Below are 12782 nucleotides of genomic sequence, written 5' to 3'. Positions count from 1 at the left end.
GAGAAGTTCCATGCTAAAATCCTGAACAGGCAAATGCAAGTTGACGTGATTTTTGCAAGTGTGAGCTCTGCTCGACTGGATCGATTACACACGCTGTTAATTGGTGACGAGATATTTTAGTTCTATTTTATAAATTTTATAGTAAAATATATATAATACTATAACGGATGGTAAACAACCAAGTAAATACATTATGAGAGAAAAAAAAATTCTAATTGAAAACCGAATCGAACCGAACAAACAACCAGGTTAAATTTCCGGTCTGGTTTTTTCAAGTTGGAGTTAGGGTTTCTTGCCGCCTCCTATGTATGCCACTCTTATCCGAGGGTTGGGCTTCATCGATTCGTGGTGCAAGCTGAGGCATTCAACTCGCCGCGCTGCAAACTGAGGCATTCAACTCGCCGCGCTGCTGTCTATTGTTTTTGGATTGGTGCCCCTGTGTCGGTGGGGGATCGCTTGGTGATGAATGATAATAATCGTCGAAGCTCGAGCTATATCGTGTCAGATCTGCTTCAGGGAGGCGATGATGGAAGGTAGGAATTCCTCGGTGGGTTATTTCTATCCCCGATTCGGGACGGAAAGAGGAGATTAGGAAGAATATGTATACTTCTCTTGCTCCTCACTCACCACCTGACAAAGAAAAAAGAAGGTATTTTGATTTTTGTTTTTCTGAGTTTGGGTATTAATTTGCTGACGATGATGACAAAAAGGCCGGACTCACAGCTGCCCTGGAGATCCATCCTTCAGTGGGTAGTAGAATGATGCAACTTGCGATGAAGGTGTTCTAGCTGAGTCAGCTCTTTTGGTTTTGAATAGCAATCCTTAACATGAATAGAGTTCCCTTGGTATTCAAGATCATTCTGCTCTTTATTTGAAAAGTTTTCTCCTTCATCAAAACTAAGTCGAATGCTTTCTTATTGAACTAGCACAGAAGACATTCTCTTCGTATAAGGTATGCAATAATTTCCAAAAAAAATATATATAGCTGATTTAATTGCTAGCTAGGAATATGTTCTAATGCAGCAAAGACCAAAAAATCATTGGCATGAGCTTAATTTCCTGCTACATCCAACAGGATAAGATATAGCTGCTGGTGAGTAAACTTTCAATTGGCAAGTTTAATTTCTATTTTCAAACTAAAAATTAGCCATTGTCTAACTATCTGTGATCTTTGAAGTGGTCTTCACGTAAGCCATTGTTTAACACTTATAATAAGAGAGTACAAATCATTGTGAATTCATTCCATTCATGTATACCATAGATTAGTTTCCATGCTCATTCTTTAAAGCTGCAAAATTATTTTGGCCAGTTTCTAATATCAGGATTGTTGCAGCAGAGATTTTACCTTTTGCAGCAATCATGCAACTGGAAGTGATAAAAGAAATCGTTTTCATCCTTTGCTTCGTCCACATGGGCCGAACTTCTCGTCGCTAGCAAAAAGGAGCTAGCGGCCGATGCTTCATGGAGGCCGAAGTTGGAAGTGGCTAAGAGGAGACAGAGTTATTAGTATTATTATTATTTTAAATTTTGGTTTTTGATGTAGATTGTAGTTATTAAAAAAATTTCGGCTTCCAATCAACTAATCTGATTTCTAGATCCGTACTTGAATCTGTTATCCTAAAAACTGTTCTAGTATGTGGCAAAAAAAAAAAAAACAGTGTTCAAGTATGAACATATTGAATATTGAAAATTAAAATAGCCTTCCTAATTATTTAATCCAAACCTCTTACTCTTAATTTGATATCTGAAGTAGCTTAATCTAAAGTTTCCCTCTACAAGTCTTATTCCTTGTACTCATTATCTATTACTCATTGACTCTATTGGTCAGATTGTATGTCATGACTATCCTTAAATATTTTTTATTTTTATTAACTATTATATTTGTGATTAAATAAAAGACTTGGTCAAGAGAAAATTTGTCCGTATGATTTTGGCAGTTTGGAACCAATCTGAGTTCCAGGAATGACCCACCACTGGTTCTTATATGCCGGTTCAACTTTGAGCTCATCTATTAAATCCGACCACACTTGGGAACAAATAATTTAAAACTGTCGGTTCAATGATTCTAGTAAATTGATCTTTAATCTTAATGGTTCAAGACCGTCACAATTTATGATTTGTTATTATTTAAAATTATTAATATTTTAAAAAATATTTAAAAATTATAAATTTATAAAAAAAAAATATAAAAAAGACTTCCACTTAAGTTGCTATTACTTAAGTTGCTATGCTCTTTTATGATTTTAGAATCATTACCGATGACGAATTAATCATGGTTGATCCTAAACCTAGATTAAGGAGACGAGTTATATTAGGTTATCAGTTGACATTAAACTATAACAAATGTTAAATAATATATCTATTAAACTATTGTACTAATACTATGTTCTTTCCTAGTAAGAATGTGTTGTAGGTTTTGACTATAATGTCTTGGCAATAACTGTTATATCTCCACAACTCAGATGTAGTGTTAAATATGTAAAAGTTCGCGTTACAGGGTCTGACTGTAACATATCAGCCAGGACTGTTATATTTCCATAAGAACTTCGGTATAACATTAAATGTAGGATTAGTGCATGTGAGAGGAGGGGGGGGGGGGGGGGGTTGAATCACATGTATTTAAAACTTTCTTTTTTGATTTTATAAAAGCAATTACGCAATAGAATTTAAAAAAAAAGAAGATAGAAACGAAGTAAGAAAATAAAAGTACGTGATCAGTTACTTGGTTCGAAGCCTTCGTCAACTCCTACTCCAAGATTCACGATCCCTCAAATCGTATCGATGGGTAAACTATTAAAAACCTTTTCCAAAATCGGTAGAAATGGAAATCGAATATAAGAACGAAGAAAATGATAGTGTAACAACCTACACTGCCCTAGCAACAAAGTAAATAACTTAAACTAAATTTTTACCAACACAAGATTGCCAAAGTTGAGTGTGATAGTAGTACAGTAGATTTCGCGTAGTCAGAGCAGCAGAAGGATTATTAAAGCTTGTATATGAGTTTTGTCTAAGGTGTTGGTTGAACAACCCTTTTAAAGAGAGTTGAAGGCGCCTCCAACCTCATCCAAGGCGCTTCCAACCTCAAAGTTTATCTCGCAAATTTCAGCTTCGATCAACTCCGACACATGTGGTTTTTATTAGTGCAAGGATGCCACCAAGCACTCCGAGGTGCCTCCAAGAGCTCATATGAGGTGCCTCTAGAAGACTCTAGGGCACCTTCCCAAGCGCGGTCAACCGAAAACCAGTCAGTTACACATGTTTGGAGTTTAACCCTCTAAGACTTCTTAGTACCTAGAGTTATCCCCAAGGTTTCATTGTCTAACTTCACTCATCAGGATTCCCACTACTTAGCTTTACTCACAAGGGCTTCCATTGCTTGACTTCACCCACCAAAACTTCCACCACCTAACTTTACTTACTAGGACTTCCATTGCGTGACTTCACTCATTAGGACTTTCACCACCTAGCTTCAATCACTAGGGTTTGACTTCACTCACCAAAAGTTCCACCACCTAGCTTCACTCACTAGGATCTGACTTCACTCACCAAGATTTTAACCACCTAACTTCACTCATTAGGGTCTGACTTCACTCACTAGGACTTCCCCTTACCTAACCTCTAGTTAGGACTAGTTACTTAGTAAACTTCTCACCTGCCTAACCTTCGGTTAGGACTTATCTTTGCTAGTCATCTAGTCATGACTAGACTTCTCTCTTCCAAATATCAGTCCTGCTTAGATTAACCCTTAGTCAACCTGATCATACTTGGGTACCTTGTCAAATATTGAAACCCTAGAAGTCGATTACACCAACATTAATAGGCAAGAGTTCTCACAACATAGATTGAATAAGAACAAATATTATAGGAAAACTAATAGTTTAATATTTGGAACATGGAACATAGAAACCCTTACTAGTAAATCAATGGAGGTAGATGCTATGATTAGGAGAAGAATTAGTATTTTGTGTGTACGAGAGACAAAATATGTAGGTGTCACGCCTCGAGGATATACTTGTCCGCCAAACCGAACGGTACCCCCTAGTGACAATATGGACAATACGATATCGAACTCAAATCAAGCAAATTAAACATCGATGCAAAATAAAGACGTGCTAACTTTTTAAATATCAATGCGTATATGTATGCATGAATATATGAACATATTAATCTACATAAGATAACAATTATACTATTATTACAACACCAAATCAATTCGACAAAGGAAAGAAAATAATAAACAACGACAACGGAATAGAAAAATAAAAACAACTCGAACAGAAATCCAAACTCTAGTGGGACTGATAGTCAGAACTTCTGAGCGACACGACACATCCTTTACCTACTAATGAGGAAATAGAGGAAAAAATAAGGGATAGTGAGTACAACTCGGTGGGTATAAGAAAATAGTGCATGATCCTATATATAAGGAGATCAAAAGGAAGCGGTCTCAAGTAATAATAATAATTACTACAATATTAAGAGTATCAACATAAAGTCATCTACTAAACAAATCCTAACCAACAACGTAACCCATCACTAACTTGCTCCACCAGGTATAACTAATAAATCACTTGCACAAAGCAAACACAACAAATATATATCAAGTCTTAACTATGCGCATACTCATGCTATCATTATCTGGTCTAGTAGGCAGTTAAAGTCACTTCTGTAGACAAACTCATACTACCACTATCTGGTATAGTGGGCAGACAAGATAAGGTAACTATTTAGCTACTTAGCTATTGATTGTGGGCGGAATCACACTACCATTATCTAGTCTAGTGGACAATCAGAGCGTATAAATGTCACTATTTGCGGGTGAACTCACGCTACCACTATATGATCTAGTGGGCAAATAGAACGTGTAACTATCTAACTATGGACTATGGAAATAATGTTCTACCACGGATGGTCCCATTGACAATCGTATGTATCATGATCGCGGACAACTCTCTTAATCACAAATAGGAGACAATAGTCGTCAAGATATACCAACGTAATGATAAATAGAAAGTGAATAATCACATCGGATATAATACTCTACAGCCATATGTCGATCTAACTTCATTAGCGTATAGGCATAAGCCTAAATAACTAATAAGGGTCTAGTAGGATACTTGACATCCTACACTACAGTATGATCTGACTAACAATAAGCGTAAGCTCAAATCATCAACCAAGGGTTTAGCAGAATACTCAACATCCTACACTATGATATGATAATATCATACATATATAAAAATCAAGCATGAAAAATCATGAAATTGTATAGATATAAAATAAATCATCTCTAAGGTCAAGAGAAAATATGAATAGAGTCAAGATGAGCAGATAAATGCTACCTAATCAATATATAAACAAATATAATCATACATTAAGATCAAAGATCTAAAGAAGACATGCAAGAACTATCGACCTCAAATGTAGATCATTCTAACGATCTTCAAGCCAGAGGGGTTTGCTTCGAGCTCAAATCTATAATTAAAATATACAAAGAAAATCTAAAGATCTATCACCAATTAATCAGTTGGTCAACCTAATATCTAATCAATTATTAAATTGACTAATAAATCAGTTAATCTATCAATTAATTTAATCTAAATTAATCATGAATTCTTAATCAATTAAACTTCATTAATTGTTGCATTGCTTCATCTAAATCATAATTAAAATCATTTAAATCTTCCCATAAGATAATTTATGGTTAATCAATTAATTAACTGCTCAACTAAAAATTAATTAATCCATACATAATTAATAAATCTATTAATTACTTTGATTAATTCACTATCCTTTGATTAATCAATCAAAACTTGATTAATTATCTAATTAATCCATTAATTAAATTAGTTCAACTAATCTAATTTATCAGTTAAATCATTTAATCTGCATTGATTCATCAATTAATTTGATTAATTAAACAACCAAATTATTAAGCATAAAACCTCTTCTGATTACCTACTAGGCTACTACCAATTGTTAATTAACCCTCCCAATTCCTAAACACTTAGTTAATTAATAGAAAATTGAAATCAAACAATATGTACTGTTTGGCAACGTGCGCTGATGACGGCGATGACCAACGGAGGGGAGAGGCAAAACGGGAGGCGACGGCTAGAGCAAGCAGCATGCAACTGTTCAGATAGAGCGACGGTCAATGGTGAGTTGCAACGGTAGCGGAGCACAACGCCGGTAGGCAGTAGATCGCTGCTATTGCCTACCTCACCGGGTTTCCGATCAAGGTGGTCGCTGGATGTGATGAGACGCGAAGTTGTGTCCAACGGTGGCTATGGCAGGGGAACATGGTAGTGACGCTGCAGTGAGGTGCGTGACGTGTGCGAGGAAGGACCAATAGGGCGTCACAAGGGCGTGCGGGCATGGGCGAGAGGAAGCTGCGACTAGGTTGTCGGGCTCACTGAATATGTCTGTATTTAATGGATAGACTTTGTATTTAATGGATAGACTTTGAATCAAGTAAAAATCTAGATGCATAATTTAAGGAATCATGACATGATTTTATGATCAGATTAGTTTCTCCTACTGCTATATAAAGGCATGTATAGCCTATGTTTGTAATTGTGTTTTAGATTTATTAGCAATAAGAAAAAAAATTGATTCTCAATTTTTGTCTCTTCCTCATCGAAGTTGCTACTATCGAGTGTTAATTTGTCTCTTCTTCTTCTTAATACTATCAAAGTGGTATCAGAGCTAAGTTACCTTTTAGCTCATTTTTTTAATAGTAAAATATGGCAAACAATTTTAATGTTGTTTGGTCTGGTCTCAAATTAGATAGGAAGCTCGATTATAATTATTGACAGATAATAATGTCTACACATTTGAAAGCTCAAAATCTTTGGAGCTCTATTGATCCAGGTCTTTCAGAAGGAGACAATGCAAACTCTCAACGTCGAGATCAACTTGCGCTGGGACAAATTCATCAAGGAGTAGATTATTCAATTTTTGGCATGATAGCAAATGCCAAAACGGCAAAGGAGGCATGGGGCATCTTAAAATTGTCATACAAGGAGTTGATTGAGCACAGAAATCAAAGTTGCAATCGCTATGAAGGTTATACAATCGATGTGAGATGACCTCTATAGAAATAGTCGAGCAATATTTTTCACGTCTTACTGATCTTGTCAATAAAATGAGATTATATGGAGATAAAATTGGAGATGATGTCGTAGTTGAGAAGATTGTTTGAACCATACCATTGAAGTATGATCATGTGGTGGCCTCAATTCAAGAATCACATGATATTGAACAACTGATAATTGAAGAATTAAAAGGTATGATAGAAAGTCATATTGACAGGTTCGAAGTAAAGACAGAAACACCAACAACTGAAGAAGCTTTAAAGAGTCAGGTTACTCTTAACACGACTGACTCTAGTCAAAGAGAAGGAGGATTCAATATAGGTCGTGGAAGAGGAAGAGGATATAAAGGAAGAGGATGAGGTAATTACTCAAATCAAGGAAGAGGTGGAGATAATGTCACGCAAGATAAGTTTTTAGCTCACTGTTATAATTATGGAAAATATGGACACAAAATTGCAAATTGTAGATACAAGAAATTTAACAATCGTGGCAACCAAGCAAATATTGCTGGAAATTATGGTGAGAACACTAATGAATTTGAAACTTTACTATTGGCCAGTAACAGTTTATCTGCAGATGAGACGTATGGTTTTTGGATACTGGATGTAGTAACCAAATGTATGGAAGAAAAGAGTTATTCTCGAAATTAGATGAATCAATTCAGTCAAAGGTTACTTTTGAAAATAAGACAAAAGTACCAATTTTGGGAAAAGGTAAAATTTATATTCAGTTAAAAGATGGTTCTCAAAATTTTATATATGATGTCTTTTATGTTCCTGAACTTCACCAAAACTTATTAAGTATGAGACAATTATCAGAAAAGAGTTATAAAATATGCATTACTCATGGATATTGCACCATAATAGATGGGAAAGGGAAATTGATAGCAAAAGTAAAGATGTCTCAAAATCGATTATTTCCTTTGAAAATTCAACATAAATTTCTTTCTTGCTTTAATTATGAGATTTTGGATGTAATTGGTTGTGGCATATGCGTTTTGGGCACTTTTATTTTTTTGGGTTAAATTATTTAGCGAGAAAGAAGTTTGTTTTTGAGTTACCTGATATTATGAAGCCTAATCATGTTTGTGAGACTTGCTTAATTGGCAAGAAGCATAGAGAACCTTTTCCTGTAGGAAAGTCATGGAGAGCCACAAAATAGTTAGAATTTGTTCATTCAGATTTGTGCACAGTTAAAATTCCATCACTTGGAGGTAATAAGTATTTTATTACTTTTATTGATGATTTGAGTCAAAAAACTTGGGTTTATCTTCTACATCAAAAGTTAGAAGCATGTGATATTTTCAAGCAATTTAAGTTATTTGTTGAAAAACAAAGTAGACAAGAAATCAAAATCTTAAGAACTGATAAAGGTACAGAATATATTGTTTGTGATGATTTTTTAAAGAAGCATGGTATTCAATGTCAAATGATAGCTAAATACACTCCACAATAAAATAGGGTGGCTGAGAAAAAAATGGAACTGTTATGAACATGGTAAGATGTATGTTGAAATCAAAAAATCTGCCTAAGTATTTTTAGGCAAAAGTTGTATCTTGTGCTATTTATGTCTTGAATAGGTGTCCAATAAGAAGTGTTCAAGATAAGACACCTGAGAAAGCTTGGAGTGGAAGAAAGACAACTGTCAAACATTTCAAGATCTTTGGTTGTTTGGCATATGCACATGTACCAGATAAGTTGAGGAAGAAACTTGATGATAAAGGTGAGAAATATATCTTTATTGGCTATAGGAATATATCAAAGGCTTATAAGCTATAAAATCCTAAAACTAAGAAAGTTATTATAAATCGTGATATGATTTTTGATGAACATGGTAGTTGGAATTGGTCTATTGAAAAAGAAAAGTAAATTATTATTCCTAATATTCCCAATGACTTTTTGGATGAGCATCCTACTCAAGATAATATTCAAGTTTCTGTACAATCTGAAGCACCAACTAGGAGATCACAACGCAAGCCGATTACCAGCTCACTTGTAAGATTACATATTAAGTAATGATATAATGACCTGTCTGATGAGAAAATTATTCAGTTTGCTCTTTTTGCAGATTGTGATCCTATATCTTTTGAGGATGTTGTAAAAAAAAACTCATTGGTTAAAGGCAATGGATGAGGAAATTTAGGCCATTGAAACTAATGGTACTTGGAAATTGACTGAATTACCCCCAAGAAAAGAACCAGTTGAAGTAAAATGGGTGTACAAGACAAAGTATAAGTCAAATGGTGAAATTGACCGTTTTAAAGCAAGGTTAATTGCAAAAAGTTACAAACAAAATGCAAGTATTGATTGCTTTGAGGTTTTTGCTCCTGTAAGTAGACTTGATACAGTTCGCATGCTTATTTCACTTACTACTCAAAATAATTGGAAACTGTATCAAATGGATGTGAAATCTGCTTTTCTGAATGACTTCTTGGAAGAAGAAATATACGTTGAACAACCTTCAGGATATGTGAAGAAAGGGGAAGAGAATAAAGTTTATAGGTTAAAGAAAGCTTTATATGGTATAAAACAAGCACCAAGAGCATGGTATAGTTGTATTAATTCTTACTTTCTTGAAAATGATTTTTTGAGATGTCCTTATGAACATGCTTTGTATGTTAAACATACTAAATCTGGTGATACACTTATAGTTTGTCTTTATGTTGATGACCTGATCATCTTCATCGGAAATAACTTAAAGTTAATCACAGAATTCAGGGAGGCTTTAGTTAGAAAATTTGAAATGATAGATATAGTCTTAATGAGTTATTTCCTAAGACTTGAAGTTATTCAGATGGATGATGGGATCTTTGTCTCACAAAAGAAATATGCTTCTGATATTTTGAAAAGGTTTAGAATTGAGTGCTCAAAACCTGTTCCTACTCCCGTGACTGAAAAGATAAAGTTGTCCAAAGATGAAACTAGTAAGAGTATGAATATTACAGCTTATAAAAGCTTGATTGGGAGTTAAAGATATTTGGTTGCTACGAGGCCAGACATTTCGTTTGGAGTTGGGGTACTTAGCAGGTTTATGGAGAAACCAAAAGAGTCACATTGGGCTGCAGCAAAACGAATTCTCAGATATGTCAAAGGTACAATTAATGAGAGAATCTTATATTTTATTAATAAAACTGTGAAACTTGTTGGATTTACAGATAGTGATTGGGTCGGAGATGTTGAGACTAGAAAGAGTTCATCAAAATATGCTTTTCATCTAGGTTCAACTATATTTTCTTGGTCTTCTAAAAAACAGCAAGTGGTAGCACTTTCAACAACAGAAGCAGAATATATAACAACAACAAATTGTGCTACGCAAGCAATTTGGCTAAGAAAATTTTTAGATTTTCTTCAACACAAATAAGATGACCCTACGATAATTTTCTGTGATAACAAGTCAACAATTGCATTATCTAAGAATCCAGTCTTTCATGGTCACAGCAAGCATATAGATATCAAGTATCATAAAATCAGAGAATGGGTTAAAGAAAAACAAATCAACATTGAGTATTGCCCTAGTGAATGTCAAGTTGTAGACATCTTTACAAAATCAATGAAGATAGAGACTTTTCTCAAGTTGAAGAAGGCAATTGGGATCACTAACATTTGTAACTTGGTTTAAGGGAGACTATGTTGTATTATTTAAATCAAGTCAAAATTAAGATAGAATATGTTCATATTTAATGGATAGGCTTTGAATCAAGTCAAAATCTAGATGCATAATTTAAGGATCCATGGCATGATTTTAGGATCAGATTAGTTTCTCCTACTGCTATATAAAGGCATGTATAGCCTATGCTTGTAATTGTGTTTTAGATTTATTAGCAATAAGAAAAAAAAATTGATTTTCAATTTTTGTCTCTTCCCCATCTAAGTTGCTGCTATCGAGTGTTCTCTTGTATCTCTTCTTCATCTAAATGCTATCAGGCGCGCAGGCGATATTGCGCGCGGCGGGAAGATGCTGCGACATGGGCAGCTGCGGCTGTCGCACGCGTGGGGAGAGAGGATGTCAACAATGGTAAAAAGCAAAACTTAATAGTTTTTGATTTTCCACCTACGTTTGATTGGGGGTAATGTAATCAAACTTGTAATGTAATAAACTTTGTAACGTAATGTAATTATGTTTGGTAATGCAATGTATGTAATATTTGATTATAAGGATAATTACATTCTTTTGTTTAGTGTTTATTATATATTTTTTATAAGGAATATAATTCGTATTATTATAAAATGATAAAAATATCCCGCGACCTCTACCGGAGGTGACGACCGGCGACAGCGGCCACTACACCTTTGCTGGAGGCAGCGGTCGACTACGATGGCCGATGGCCGATGGCGGTGGTTGACGCTGCCCTGTGGAGATGGCTTGTGGCGCTGGCGACGACGGCGGAAGCATCGTCAATGGCCGGCAGCAGTGGCCAGAGAGAGGTGATGGTTGCCAGCGAGCTACGGCGGTTGCCGACGAGCGGCGGCGGGGGAGAAGAGGCAGGTGGCAACGACTGCGAAAGTGACGTCGGTGACGATTGATGCCGAAAATAGACTAGGGGTATATTTGACATTTAAATTTTAGTTAAAATTGATCTTGTAATGTAATCAGATTATATGGTGTTGGCCTTGTAATCCTGATTATAAAATTTTATTATCTTTTGTAATATAAATTACATTACATTACAACTTTAAAACAGTACTAAACAAAGTAATTAATATTATAATTAATCTTGATTATATTACAAAGCAGATTACCTCATTCGAAACGTAGCCTTAGGGTTTTAGTTCCAAACAACCCCTCCTTTTAATAGGTATTCTAAATAAAATTTTTATATGCTCTCCTTTTATTTCCATAAAACATCCAAATAATCATATTAAATTTTTAAAAAAAATCCTAGAAAATTCTATAAATCTACTTCTCTATTATTTATCATTTATTATGTTATTATTTTTCCTAAATAATTTAATTATATCTAATTTTAATCCTTTTACATATTTTTGGTATTTTACAATAGGTGAGAAGGTAAAGATGATAGAGAACTCATATTTTAAATTATGATACACAAGAAATAATTAAACAAAAAATGAAGTAAATATTATTGTAGATGATTCGTTAAAGAATGGAGTTGTAGAAATAGTTAGAAAAAGAGATAAAATTATATCCCTTAAAATAATAGTAACAAAGGAAACTATAAACATAATCAACATATATGCACTGTAAGTAAAATTAGATGAAGATACCAAATTAAAATTTTGGGATGACCTAAATGAAATATTACAAAATATTTTGTCAAATGGACATGTCAGAGTGAAAAATTAAAAATATGAGAGGGTGCATGTGATTATGAGTTTGGAACAAGAAATGAAGGAAAAACTATATTGGATTTTGCGAGCATATAATTTTATATGACTATATGAGCTAATACTTTTTTTTTTAGAAAAGAAAACACTCAGCCACTTTCAAAAATGAGAATAATAAATCACAAATTGACTTTCTTATGGTTAGAATGAGGGATAGAAAGATTTATAAAGATTGTAAAGTCATCCCTAAAGAAAAATTAACTACCCAACATAGGTTAGTAGTATTAATATACGCTTCAAATATAGTATCAATATAAAGAAAATATATACGACTCCTAGAATTAAATTGTGTTAGTTAAAAAATGAGAAACAAAATACAAGCATTAGGTGAAACATA

At 34.2% G+C, this 12782-nt stretch overlaps 1 long non-coding RNA gene and 1 other non-coding gene across 2 annotated transcripts; both read left to right on the top strand.

Moving 5' to 3' along the window:
• Nucleotides 1-248: 248 nt before the first annotated feature.
• Nucleotides 249-1598, top strand: LOC122017637. The gene is made up of 2 exons (XR_006121407.1): nt 249-649; nt 724-1598. It is a non-coding gene; the product is annotated as an uncharacterized LOC122017637 (long non-coding RNA).
• LOC122018343 lies at nt 692-797 on the top strand. Its single transcript, XR_006121754.1, has one exon. It is a non-coding gene; the product is annotated as a small nucleolar RNA snoR113 (small nucleolar RNA).
• Nucleotides 1599-12782: the final 11184 nt, after the last annotated feature.

The sequence above is a fragment of the Zingiber officinale genome, chromosome 8B (assembly GCF_018446385.1).
Source record: "Zingiber officinale cultivar Zhangliang chromosome 8B, Zo_v1.1, whole genome shotgun sequence".
NCBI lineage: Eukaryota > Viridiplantae > Streptophyta > Magnoliopsida > Zingiberales > Zingiberaceae > Zingiber > Zingiber officinale.
The sequence above is the reverse complement of the archived record's forward strand: the minus strand, read 5'-3'. Positions and strand labels throughout refer to the sequence as shown.